General features: G+C 40.2%; 1 protein-coding gene across 2 annotated transcripts in view; it reads left to right on the top strand.

Annotated features, from left to right (window-relative positions):
• Positions 1-14,135, top strand: part of RAD51B (RAD51 paralog B) — a 735,346-nt gene that overhangs the window by 624,528 nt on the left and 96,683 nt on the right. The window lies entirely within an intron of this gene.

Below are 14,135 nucleotides of genomic sequence, written 5' to 3'. Positions count from 1 at the left end.
GAAAGTTCAGGTGTGCAATATCCTCTTTTAAAGCTTTTTTCCCCTCCAGACATCTCCTTCGGGAAGCAGGCCCTGCTGTGCCAGGGTCAGAGGAGTGATTGTAGGGAAACACCAACCTCTGTGCTTAGCGCAGTGCAAATGTAGTGGAGAGAGGGTATTGTAGTTGCTGACTCACACCCACTGGCAGCCCAGCCTGCACCCAGACCATTCAGAGTTCTGTTCTCAACTCAGCTCACTGTGTGGCCAACCAGGAGCCCTGACATTTAGGCCTCTTAGTATTTCGAGACTTAGCTCATAGGTCCCCAGAAGTGGTGACAGAGAGGGGAGAAGATTGGCCAGTTTTCAGGTAGGAGGCACCCTGAGAGCCCAAGACACTGCTTGTGTTGGCTGGAGGCCACTCACAATAGGCTGCCTTTCTGGGTGTGGCAACCAGCCTACCCTGGCAACCACGTGGCCTGGTCTGTGCTGAGGGAGCAGGCTCTTACTGGCTACTTGGGGGCTGCTGCAGGACACTTTAATCTGTGATTCACTCATGAAAGAAGTTTCTGAGCAGATAGAGGGGCTCAGGAGAGAATAAAGTCACATCTGCACAAAGCTTCAATTACAAACCATAGTAATAACAATGACAAAAATTCTCCATGCTCTTCAGTATCCTCGGGACTGAAAACAGAACTGAGATTCTCAGCTTTCTCTTAACTTTGTTTCTATAGGAAGTTTGAATTATAAAATTTTATCAAAGCCAAAAGCATCCCAACAGCTGGCTGGCCTAAACTGGGAACCTAAGCAATTTAGCTTCTTGACTTCAGCATGTAGGGGAAGGAACAGGAGGAAAGAGGAGAGAATAGGGAAAGAATGAGCTCCTTCTGCTTTTTGTGTTGGCCATTTGGGGCCCATGAGTCAGGCAAGATGATGTCAGACCCAGGCACCCCCACTCCCAGGAGTCCCAGGTGAGCAGCAGGTGCCAGGAATAGGCCTGTGTCTCAGGGAAGCAGCACCCGGCAAAAGAAGGAGACGAAGCAGCACAGGCAGATACACCAGCATCTGTGTTTTTGCTCTCCTTTCATTGTGTGATGTAGTCAAGTTACATAACCTCTTTGCAAATCGGAAAAATTGCCTTGTACCTGTTGATATTAGAAAAACTGGAAATACAGGGCCTGGAGCACATTAGACATTCAATAGGCAAGCAGCAGCTATTTTCATTAGTTAAATGTAACAATCACGTGGGCCAAAGACCACCTAATTTAGAGAGTCCTCTAACTAGAAGAAAACTGCAAGAAGTCAGTTAATATAAGTACACATAGAAAAAAGTTTGGAAGGAAATTCACTAAAGTTTTAATAATGATTGTTTCTAAGTGATGGGATTATGAACTTTTGTTCCTTTATATTCTTTTGTATTTTTCAAATCTTTGATAATAAATATGTATTTTTTTATTATCTGAAATTTTAAAAAAGGTTGCTTAAAAAGTCACCAATCTCAGTTTCCTGGCTCCAGTCAGATTTGAACTAAGCCATACACAGCTAAAGTCATCCAATATGTTGCTAAAGCCATGGGGATAGACTCTACCATCCCCAGTAAAGAATACTTTCTTCTCCACATCATGCAGCCCCAATGGAGCTTAACCCCCAAATGGCTTCTACCCCACCATAACCTTGCTAAACTACTTAAGAGAAAAACTTTAGCCACTGAGAATTATGTCACCCATCACATTTCCTCTTTTTTGCCTTTAGCTGCCAAGAAGCCTTGAACAAATTTAATGCTCAATTACAGTAATGGTTAGCTCAGGTTTTTGGCATAATTATTTTCTCTTCCTCCTCTATGGTTTAAATTTCTCTTTCTCTTATTCATCCAACTTATTGTACACATTTCTTTTCTTGTAAACTGTATTGAGAATACGTTGAAAGTTGGATATAAATCATAAAGTACAAAAAAATAAATGAAATTTTATCTATTTGCTTGTAAAAACTCATGATCAGCCCGTTAAAATTCATATTTTTAAACATCTTGACCTGTAAGTTCCAGGAAGGAGGGATGAAGAGAATGAAGGAGAAAGTCTGAGTCAAGATCCCGTATTTAGTGAGAAAAAAAATTCTGACTGCAAATATGGATTTACTTGGAACATAATATTTACCTCTTAAAATGATTGTTTAATAATTCTAATACATGCTGTGAGCACCTACTGGGTGCCAGACACTGTTTTAAACTTTATCTCATCAATCTTGTGGCAAAGGTTTTATCATTTATAATTGACCGATGAGAAAACTGAGGCTCAAACAAGTTAGATAAATTTCCCCCAACATCCCAGCTAGTAAGTGATAAGTCTGTGGTTGACACCCTGGTCCATTCAACTCTAAATAATTCCCAACCCTATTCTGCATCAGGAAATGCAGTTGATTTTCTTTTTCTAGATGGATTAATGTTGAGATGATAAACAGGGCTGAAACCACAGATGACTGAGTTCCAAATCCAGAATCTGGACAAAGGAGTCCATGGAATAATAGGGACTAAATTGTTCCAGGCATGGTAGATGACTGTAGTTGAACTCACTGCTAGAAATGAAACACTGAGGTGGAATTTTCTTACTAGGGTAAAGAGGTTGAAAAATGATGTTGATGACACTACCTGGGACTGCTTCTATGAAACTGTAGGCCTATAGAGGTGGGAGGAAGTAGTTAAGCCTAGCAACAGAAACCAGGATACTTTAACTACTTAGGGAATCATCTCTACTACCATGGTTATGCAAGTTCTTAGTTCTGAACCAGAGACCTATATAAAATCTCTAAGATAGAATGGGTAAAGGAAAGAAAGAAAGAAAGAAAGAAAGAAAGAAAGAAAGAAAGAGGACCATCTTCCTCCCAACATACACACTCCAACTAGCATCTGAACAAAAATATCCAACAGTAAGAGAAATTGTCAACACAATTAACATTTGTTAGGTGAATTTCATCCAAAAGAAATTAAGATAATAATTTGGCAAAGACTTTAAACTAAGTGTATTTAAATAAAAAGGAATAATGCCTATTCTTAAAAGGAAATTGTGAAAGAAAGCAGGTATAAGTGAATCAGAATTAGTAAATATGAAAAAGAACCAATTAAAAAGGTAAAATCTGTAGATAGGATAAACTCTAGAAAAGACACAAGGGATGAACAGGGGATCAGTAAATGGGAAGGTATTTAGGAAGAATTCATTCAAAATACAGCCCATCAAAGTTAAGAGCATGGAAGTTAGCATGAAAAGCTCCAATTTATCTCTAGTAGCAGTTCTGGAAGGAAAGCATTGAGGAGATATTCAAGAAGACACATTTGAAAAAAAATTAACTGAAAAAGCACTTTGAATACTGAGCAGGATAAATAACAGTAAATTCATATTCAAATATTTTGTAGTGAAACTGTAGAACCTCAAGGTTAAAAAAAGACAATATTAAAAATCACCAGAAAGGAAAGAGATGTTACTTATATAGGAATAACAATTGTATTGATAATAGACATGTCAGTAGCAACAAGAGATTCCAGAAGACGGTGGAGTGATATCTTCAAAGATCTGAGGGGGGAGAAAAAAACTTTGAATCTAAAGGGTTTGTTTGTTTTTTTTTTTATATCTAGCTAAACTAGCACTTAAAAGAGGATTAAAAATAAGGGAATTTTTAGAAATAAAAAGAAATGAAGTTTGTCAGTCTTGGATCATCACTAAAAGTACTCTTAAAGGATGTGTTATAGTAAGAAAAAGACTGAGTCTTGAGTAAAGTATCTGAATCACAAAACTATAGTGGGCATAGAAATAAACTGATTAAAATGCACTTCAACTATTATAACAATAACTAAATCTGGAGTTTAAACTAAAGGCTAAATCAAAATATTAATCAAGACAATCTGGTGGGAGAGGGAGAGATAATTAGATAGTTAAAATATGCTAAGACTCCTTCCCGGTCAAGAAGATAAAATACCAAAAATCTTTATACTTTGAAACATTTACAACTAAATGTGTATGAGAATAACTTCAATCTGTAGCTTCCAAATCAACAGAGAGAAAAGTATAGAGCACAGAACACCTTATCAATGTAATAGTAAACAAGAATGAAGAAGCAAAGAAGGAAGATAAATAGAAAACTCTAAGTAAAATGGAAGAAGTCAAATATAATAGTAACCATAATAAGTATAAGTGGATCAAATGTACCTACTAAAAACCAGAGATTATCAGATTCGAATTTTTTTAAGTATCCAGCTATAGGCTGTTTTCAAAACACATACCAAGGCCAATCCACACAGAACATTAAGAATAAAGGGATGGTAAAAGCCATACTAGGAAATAACCAAAGAGAGGTGGTGTCAGAGTATAAATAACAGACAAATAAAATTTTTTTAAAAGATTTTATTTATTCATTCATGAGAGACAGCAAGAGAGAGGCAGAGACACAGACAGAGGGAGAAGCAGACTCCATGCAGGAGCTCAATGTGGGACCTGACCCTGGGACTCCAGGATCATGCCCTGAGCCAAAGGCAGATGCTTAACCTCTAAGCCACCCAAGCATCACGACAAATAGAATTTAAAGCAATGTATATTAATAGGGATAAAGAGAAACACATAATGATAGAAGGAAGTCTCCATCAAGAAGACATAACAATCCTGAATCTGTATGCCCTTAAAAACACAATCTTGAAACCTTGAACTATATAAAATAAAAACTGAAGGAATTATAAATGTACAATCATGGTAGAAGATTTAAACTCATTTTTGCAAAGATACTTATTAAGAAGTAAAAGATATAACCACAAACTGCTATACACTTTACTCAAAATCCAACAATAAAGAACACATATTCTTCTTAAGAACACACTGAGCATTTACACACATTGACATAATAGGCCACAAAAGGAGTTTCAACAAATTTTTAAGAATTGATGCCATTACAGACATGTTCTCTAACCACAGTGAAATTAAATAAGAAAAACTAATCTCATAAGTAACTAGTGTTAAAAGAGAAAAAAAAATGTAATTATACATCAAAGCTTGAAGACATAGCCAAAGTACTTGAGAGAAACTCATAATCCTAAAAAACATTCATTAAAAAAATTAAGTGAATATAAGAAGTTAAATGTTTAAATCTAGAAGCAAGGGAAAAAATAGATTAAGCTCAAAGAGAGCAGATAACAAGATAATAAAGATCAGAACTTAATGGAAAAGGAAAAGAAACAACAAAATATGGAATCAACAAACCCAAAAATTATTTTTTAAATGACTGGTAAAATTATTTTTGAAATGACTGGCAAAATAAATGAAAATACATAAAGATCTGTAAGACTACTTGAGAAATAAAGAAAAAAATAATAGTAAGAATAAAAAAGAGACCATGACTCATAACTATGGATACTTGGGATAAAAAAAATCACAATAAAATAGGATGAGCAACTTTATAAACAATTCTATGAACAACTTAATGCCAATGTATGAAATTGATAATTTTTAGAAAAATTAATTTTCAAAATTGAATCAAAGATAATTAACTGGAAACTTTAAATCAACCAATAACCCATGAAGGAACTGAATCACTATTCAAAATCTTCCATTCAAATGATATTGAGCGTACCTGGTTTTGCAGGAATGTTTTACCAACCCATCAAGGAACAGCTAACCTCTATGTTATACAAACTGTCTTAAAGTATAGAAAAAGAAGGAAAATTACCCGATTTATGAGGCTATTATAAATTTTTTTAAAGATTTTTTTATTTATTCATGGAAGACAGAGAGAGAGACAGAGACAGAGACACAGGCAGAGGGAGAAGCAAGCTCCATGGAGGGAGCCTGACGTGGGACTCGATCCCGTGTCTCCAGGATCACGCCCTGAGCTGAAGGCGGCGCTAAACCGCTGAGCCACCCTGGCTGCCCGAGCCTATTATAAATTTGATATGAAACCCAGGACTATATAATTGTGGACTGGTTGTTACCAGCATAAATGAAAAATTCCTAAATAAAATATTACCCGAGATGATGATGATGATGATAGGGCATGTGCATCCATTTTTAAAAAACCTTCTAGTGGAATTTATCCAAGAAATGTAAGGATGACCCAACATCAGAAGCTGCTAATATAAGATGCCACTTGTTACAGATTAAAAGAGATAAGGTTTATGATCATCTTATAGATGCAGAAAAGTCATTTGATGGAAAACAAAAATTATCCTTTACAAAAACTCAGCAGACTAAGAATAGGAGGGAATTCCTTTAACTTAGTAAAGGATGTATAACAATTACCTTTGTAAAGGTAATATACCTCAGTGGTAAATATATATATATTCCTGTTAAAATCAGGCAGGGGGGATGGTGACGATACCCATTATCAGCTCTATCAGTGCAATGAGGAAAGAAAGTGAAATCAGATAGAAGAATTATAAAGAGAAAAGACAAGTGATCTTCCTTTGAAGAGAAAGATACACAGAAAAAATCCATACTATAGGAAAAGTATCATAAATGAAAAGGGAGTTAGGTGGTGTGCTGAAGATAACATCAATATTGAAATTGCCAGAGGGTGGGAGGGAAAGTGGGGAGAAGAATGAATAGGCAGAGGAGCTCAGAGGATTTTTAGGGGGGTGAAACTATTCTGGATGATAACGGATGTGTGTCATTACACATTTGTCCAAACCCATAGAATCCACAACACTAAAAGCAAACTGCAGTGCAAACTATGGACTTTGATAATGCGTCAATGTGGGTTCATCCATTATAATAATGAATCATTCTGATGGGGGCCGTTGATAATAAGAGAGGCTGGAGGCGGGCAGGAGACTGTCTCTGTATCTTCTGATCAATTCAGCTGTGAACCTAAAACTGCCCTAAAAAAATAGTCTTTTTAAAAAATGGTCACTGGCCTTCCCTATACACTATATAAAACTAATTCGAAGGGAGACAGAATGGGATGGTAGCCGGAGGAGAACATGGTATGAAGGGAGGGTTTTTAAAGATGAGGGATAACTGGGCATCCTGTTGCTGGTGCTGATAGACGGATTCAGTAGAAGAGTCTGATTGTGCAGAAGGGAGATGGGGCTGACCTCAGAAACAAAGCCCTTGACACATCCAGAGAGGATGGGACGCACAACACAAGTAGCGGGGTTTGGCTTTAATAGGAATATACTACGCCAGTACTTTGGCAGATGTCATGTTGGAGGAAATGAGAGTTTCGGTCTGATTATTTCTGTTTCTCAATGAGACACGAGTTGAGATCATCAACCGAGAGTGGGTGATGATTAGAGGTTTGAAGGGGAGAAGAGACACAAACAGTGATCTTATGAAAATTAGAATGAACTTGACAGAGAAATAATGCAGGGTTTCTGGGCAATATTGAATGCTCATTTGAGAACTATAGTAGTCTTGGATTTAAAGTGGGATCAGTCAATTCAGGGTGTCATCTTCCCAATTTATCTTAAACTGCCTCACAGCTATTGCAGTTTAGGCTGATAGTTGGGTTTAACCGGCTCTGGTGTGTTCTAGGCAAGTTTGGCCTAGATAGGACAACACAGAGCAAAACAAAACACAAATAGACAAGCAAGTGAGCTTACATGATTGGAGGAGGAACACTTAGAGAAAGTTGTCTGGAAAGATGAAACTGGTGGTTGGATCACATGACAATTAAAATCTAGACTTGAAAGAGGGGTGCTGACAAGGTCTAGGCTATGGCCATTTTAAAATAGGCAAGGAAGATGGAAGAACAGATCAGTGGAAGTGAGGGGGTCAAGGAACTCAGAGACCAGGGATATTCGAGTCAACAAGAATGATGACAGAAATAGGGATGAATGGGAGGAGAGTGAGCTGCGTTGTCCAGTGTTGAATAAATAAATGAGTAATGGAGAGGTGATTGATGACAGCAACAAAATGGAGAAAGGTTACATGGTCTGAAGAAATGAGCATCCAAAGAGATGTGGTTTTTATAGGATAAGGAGGAGAAAAGGAAAGAGCAGTGGGAAGCAAGGAAGCCAATTTCCCTATTATCAGTCTCTGGGATACGTGGACAATGAGAGAAAAAGCAGACCCCACTTTTCATTGCGATGGGGAAAACCATATACTTGGGCCAACCAGGTTTCAGTGAAGGCCCCAAGATGAACAGACTGTTTAAAGATGAGGATAAAAATTTAAGGGAGTTCCAGAAAGTTTGAGGGAGGAGGTGGCTATTGGGTCAGATAATAATAATTGAGTCAGGTATAATAACAGCACCAATGTTGTTTATTGTCTCTCCTCCACTAGCATGTAAACTTGTGAGGGTACGGATCTTTGTCTATTTTGTTGACTGATATATCTCAAGGACTAGAAGACTGCCTGGAGATCCTAGATGCTCAGTAAATGTTGGATAAATAACAGTAGCTACTATTTACTGAGCACGAATGTGCCAGGGTCCAGCTAAGTGTTTCATATGTATTATTATTATCACCCCGTTTTACAGATAGATGCACTGAGGCACAGAGAAGCTACATAGCTTGCCATGGCTAGCAAGTGGTAGAGCTGATGTCCAAACACAGTCTCATTGTATTTTGGCTCTGGAACCCCTATATTGTGAACCTCCAAACTACCCCCCCTCCCTACAGTTGGTGGACATACAGAACAATATCAAGCTAAGAGCCCAGAAGATGGTACATGACCAAAGAGCAATGGGGTTAAAAATTAAACAATAAATATTACCACTGATTTCAAAAGCTAGTCTAAAAGCTAGCATAGGGCATTTGCTGCCCCAAATGTCATTTACTCATTCATCTCTCACTGTGAATCAATCACTTTCTGCTGTGAGTTTCCCCTTCTTTCCTTTATATCTTGACCCACCGCATATTCCCTTCTTTGTTATTTTTAGTTTCACCTGGCATACCCTCAGCCTCTTCCACTAACTTTTTTAAGGACAGTCAGGCATATTGGAACCTAGACTCTGAGCATGTGATATTGACACATCGATCTCACTGCAGCCTGGGGATCACTAGGCTGACTCACTGTCATACTGATTCCAACTACATACTCATTCTGGATGCACCCTTTGAAGTGCTGAGATTCTGCTGCCCATTTTATGAACCGCTCACACTGCAAAGTGAACAACTAAATGAACCTTCCAATGTTTCAAGAAAACCAAGAAAGAAAATGGGTATGTGTAACTGGGTAGTAGAAATTTGTTTCTGTGTTAGGCCTCTGCCTCATGTCCCACAGTAAGACATACATTCCCTGGGGTCAGGACACTGGGAAGGTCTCCAGAAACACATGGCAAATAGGACAGAAGGTCAGTGCCCACAGTGCACTGGGGCTGTCGTATCCATTAAAATTCTTTGGTCACACACAACAGAAGCACCTTTGGCTTACATAAACCAAAGGAAGTTTAAAAGGAGGATATAGGAGGCTTATAGGATTAAGGAAAGACTAGAGAACCAGCCTGAGAAATGGGCAAGAGGCAATCAAGCTCCAGAAGCTAGAAAGTAAGTACCCAACAAGGATCCCAAAAGCCTGGTCAGGATGCTTGACTTGGATCCAATGACTTTCCTTATGTTTCCATTTTCTTTGTCCCTCTGCTTAAAACTCATGTTCCACAGATGAGCATTTGATTGGCCTAACCTGAGTCCCAAACCTCCTAACCATATCTATCCACAGACTCATCCTGAGGGGAAGAGATTATCCCCCAAAAGGAAAACAAGGTGGTGTTAAGGAGAGGAAATGAGGGCTAGGCATGCTAACACAACAAATGCTCACAATTTGCAGGTCCTCTGTGGATATTTAAGAAGACACAAAACCTTAGCTACTCTCTGGCTATACTTTCAGGGTCAGTCCTGACTCGGTCTGGAGAGAAAGATATCTTTTAGTACCAAACCAGCATGCTTTGACATGATTATCAAAATCAAGCAATACTTCTTTGGAAGGAACTCTTCAATTTACTGTCACATGACTGTTTCTGGGTATATCAAGTTATCTTTTGTACAATATATCTCCCTTTGTGGTTTGAAGTTATTTTTCCATGCCTTTAAAAATAAAATTCTTGACTTGATTTAGATCGTTATGGAGATTTTTCCCTTTGCCACTTTTCCCATTGGTTTTCTTTCATTAAAAACTGGGACGCAACATTTCTAGAATGACTATCACAGTAACAGGACCCATGTCCCTAAAGACAAATTCTGTCCGAATGTGGATTAAAAGAGTTTGCTCTGTTTTTAGAAAGGAGTCATGAATCGCTGTAAATCTATTTTGCTTTTGTTTTTTGTTTATCTCTGCAACATCATTTAAGATCAGCGTGATAGGGAGGCGCCTGAGTGGCTTAGTTGGTCAAGAGGCTGCCTTTGGCTCAGGTCATGATCCCAGTGTCCTGGGATTTGATCACTGCATCAGGCTCTCTGCTTGGTGGGGAGTCTGCTTCTCCCTCTCCCTCTGCTCATTCTCTCTTTCTCTCACTCTCTCTCAAATAATAAAATTCTTAAAAATCAATAAAATAAAATAAAAAAATCAGTGTGATAGGAGACCCATCCTGAGGGATTGTTGGGAAAGAGAAAAAACTTTCATTTCAATTCTTCTAGACTCAGCCCATATCTTGAGAAAAAATAGATTTTTTAAAAAGATTTTATTTATTCGTGAGAGACACAGAGATTGAGAGAGAGAGAGAGAGGCAGAGACAGAAGCAGGCTCCATGCAGGGAGCCCAATATGGAACTCAATCCTGGGACCCTGGGATCATGCCCTGGGCTGAAGGCAGATGCTCAACCACTTAGCCACCCAGGCCTCCCGAGATAAAATGGATTTTTAATTAGATTGTTTGAGTGAGACCTTCAGACATATGTTCTCTTTATAAAATTTGTATCTGAGGCAGTTATTATTTTCTTAATCCTTTAAAAAATTTCTCTGTTTAGTTATTATTTAAAGTTTTTTCACAAAATAATCTCATTTTATTTCTCAAGTGAGTTGGTGATCTAACCAAAGTTACATAACCAGTTAGTCACAAAATCAGGCCCGAAATAAGGATGTCTTCACTTCTGGGCATATGATTATTTAAGGCAGGGATCTGAAATTGATGCCAGGACTTCACTTGGGCCTTCGACCCTGTTCTTTAAAGGGCCTCAATCTGGCCCTTGTCTAATTCCATGGGCCGAAGAGATGTGACCACTCAGAGATGATGCTCTTACCCCTGGACCACATCCTGGATCCCAGAACCCTGGAGTTCACTCTCAAATGTCTCCAAGCTCATCTGGGTCTACCTTCCCAAGGGCAGACTGCATCCTTTTTGGAGATACCACTACGCCAGAGTGACAGCCAAGGGGCAGCCATCTGAGGTGTAGGGGGGTAGCCAGAGCTTGGACTTGTGGGCTGGTGTGTCCACATGAGTGTACAAGACTCCTGGTAATGCAGGATGGAGTAGGGGTGGGACAAGAAGGACTTGGGGCCAGGAACCAGCTCTCCCCCTGCTGCCTCATTTCTGTGACAGACTCCACGGTGTCCAAGGATTCTAAATTCACACCTGGCTACCAGGTCATTAGACAAGCATATTTTTTCACTGTAGGCAGACAGAGCATATTTTGTTTCACAGTTAGTGAGCTTGATTTATACCTTTTCGATATTTAGGCATATAATATGTGGCTCCCATTTCTCCCCTTGCCCCTGGCCCTGCAAATGTGAGCAGTAGGATTGCAGTATGCAAGCATACTTAGTTTGGCTAGCATGCTGGGTTGCTTTTGTTTTTGTTTTTAACATCTTGAATTAGTTTCCAACGTTAACAAATGGGAGATTTCATATGAGAATAGAGATTTTGGTTTCTCTTTTAACAAAACACAGAAAATCATGTCATCCCAGACCCACCCAGCTATACGGCAGAAAGAAGCAGGGCTGAGTAGCAACTGCACTCTCTAGACTGAGCAGAGGCCTTTTCTAGACTGAGCAGAGGCCTTTCCGCGTGCCACAGCTCCCACCTGCCTCCCTTCAGTCATTCTGGCGACCTCTCTGGCCCCTGGGAGCATGTGAGTTTGTCACCTCTGATTTAAGTCCTTCATTAGATATCTCTTTTCTATATAAAGCCGCCATGCTGACACATTTAGTACATTTTCTGCCTCTTCTCCCCAACTTCCCTCGGAGAAAACTGTGTATTTATTTTTTCATTAGCTAAGTGTAATTCACTACATTTCAGTATGGATAAATGAGCATAATTTTGGCATCCTACCCCTTAACTTCTGAATCTTAGGGAGTCATTAAATAAAAACATAAAAACAGCTAGGAATGTCAAGAGAGCAATCTCTCGGCAGGGATCCCCCCTTTCACCACGCCCTGCGAACTGGAAACCAAACGGAATGGATTTTCTCACTTTGACCCTAGCGAGGGAAGGAGATTTTTTGATAACTGACAAAGAGCTTTTGTTCAGGTTTGCATCGGATAAATCAGCTTTGCCCGTTGCGTGGCCCCTTACTTTTTCCAGGCTCATCTTCCCTTTCTGCCCCAGAGGAGCCCCTGCCCTTCCTCTCCGATGCACGCGGGCCACTGGCCTCCGAGCCTTCAGGTCTCCGCACTCCGCCTCTCCTCCGCCCGGCCTCAGTCTGGAAAACAGCTTTGCACGTTAACCTCCAGGGGCATTCACTGGTTTTCCAGCGGGGTCCCCAGCCCCACAGGCTGCCAAAATAGGCTCTTTACACTCCATAGATGGGAGAGAAAAATCTGCTTGTTCGGTTGCAACTGTCAAGCAAAGGACGTGCTGAGCTCAGATAGAAATAGCAGCAGGGTCAGGGCAGGGCAAGGCCCCAGCATTTCATTAGCTCAGCCCGCTTGGGGTGATTAAATGCACACAGTGGCCCATGAATGGGGCCATGGAGGGCAGCCACACAGCCCAGCACAGAAAAATCATTCTTTGGCTGCTGTCAGCTGGCTGAATGGGACTTAATTATTGGGATAATGAGAACTGATTTTCATTGTTTTAATTTTGGGGAAGGGGTGAGAAAAGAAGGGACTTTTTCCCTTATCTGGGTGAAAAGATGCTAAACTGTGGCCTCCAGCGGGGCCCTGCATCCTCCAGTCTGCTGTTGGCTAAGCTGTCCTGCGTTTGCTGCTTTTTTATGGACGCAATAAGAAAGGGCGTCAGGCTTGTATTTTGCAGTGGTGTTTCCTTTAGGCCCTGTAATCCCCCCGGCAGGATGTGTCCTCCTCAGAGCATGTCTGTGCTGGCATCCATCCCTAGCAGCTGTGCAGAACTAACAAGAACAGAGAGAATCCACTGGATAGATCTGTCTGTTCTCAGCCCCTTCCAAGTGCTTCCAGGTCATGAGTGAGTCCCATCTTGTTCCTTCTTTTGTTTTGTTTTAAACACAAGATCTAGTGAATTAAAACAATCTGCTCAGGTCAAACACGGGCAAAGAATTTTGAGTTCCTAGCACCCGTTTTCAGGCTCAAGATCTAGGTGCTATGGAAATACATAAGGACAAAGCCCTGCAAGAAAGATAGCTGGGGAGACCCAAAACAATTAGAGAAACTCACCGGGGAGCTCTAACTGAATTCAGAAGAAAAAAGAGAGGGTGGGTTTAGGAGCAGTGAAGGAAGCCAAATGAAGCTGATGGAGGCTTGCAAGGGCTCCAGGTTTGAGTAGAATTTCAACCAGGAGCAGAGGGTGGAGTTGGACGGCATGTCTGAGAGAAGGGAACAGACGTTACTGGAATGAAGAATCCTCATGAAGAGTAGGGCCAGATGACGTAGAGTTGTGAAAGCCGGAGTGTGCTTTTTTTCTTTCTAAGTCCATCTTTGTCCATAAAAAGTGGTGGCTGTTGCTTTCATTTTGTTTTTAGTTTTATCCCTACCCCCACCCCAGCACTTTAAAGGGAGAGCAAGGATGAGGGCATGCCTTCCTTCATGGAGCACAGAGAAGGAAACTCCCTTTTGTGTTTCAGGGCTTTAGGTTTAGGTTTAGGAACCTTTTAGGTTTATGAACCACACTGGTTCCTCCTGAGGACTGCCCAGGCAGTGTCCTCTGGGGAATGCCACAGACCCTTACCCTACCCGATTCGGTTTAGCTTCTTTTTCTTGAAGACTTTGAAAGGCTATAAGTTAAGTTCTTCAAATCTGGCAGCTAGGTTCTTTGTGGCAAGAAATAGATGGCTAAGGAGAACTGGCTATAATAGGTTAATGGCCTACCTGGCCCCTTTCCCAGGAGAAATGCCATACT

This window comes from Vulpes lagopus, chromosome 6, assembly GCF_018345385.1.
Source record: "Vulpes lagopus strain Blue_001 chromosome 6, ASM1834538v1, whole genome shotgun sequence".
Taxonomy (NCBI): Eukaryota; Metazoa; Chordata; class Mammalia; order Carnivora; family Canidae; genus Vulpes; species Vulpes lagopus.
Note: the sequence above shows the minus strand (reverse complement) of the source record. Positions and strands in the feature narration are given on the sequence as shown.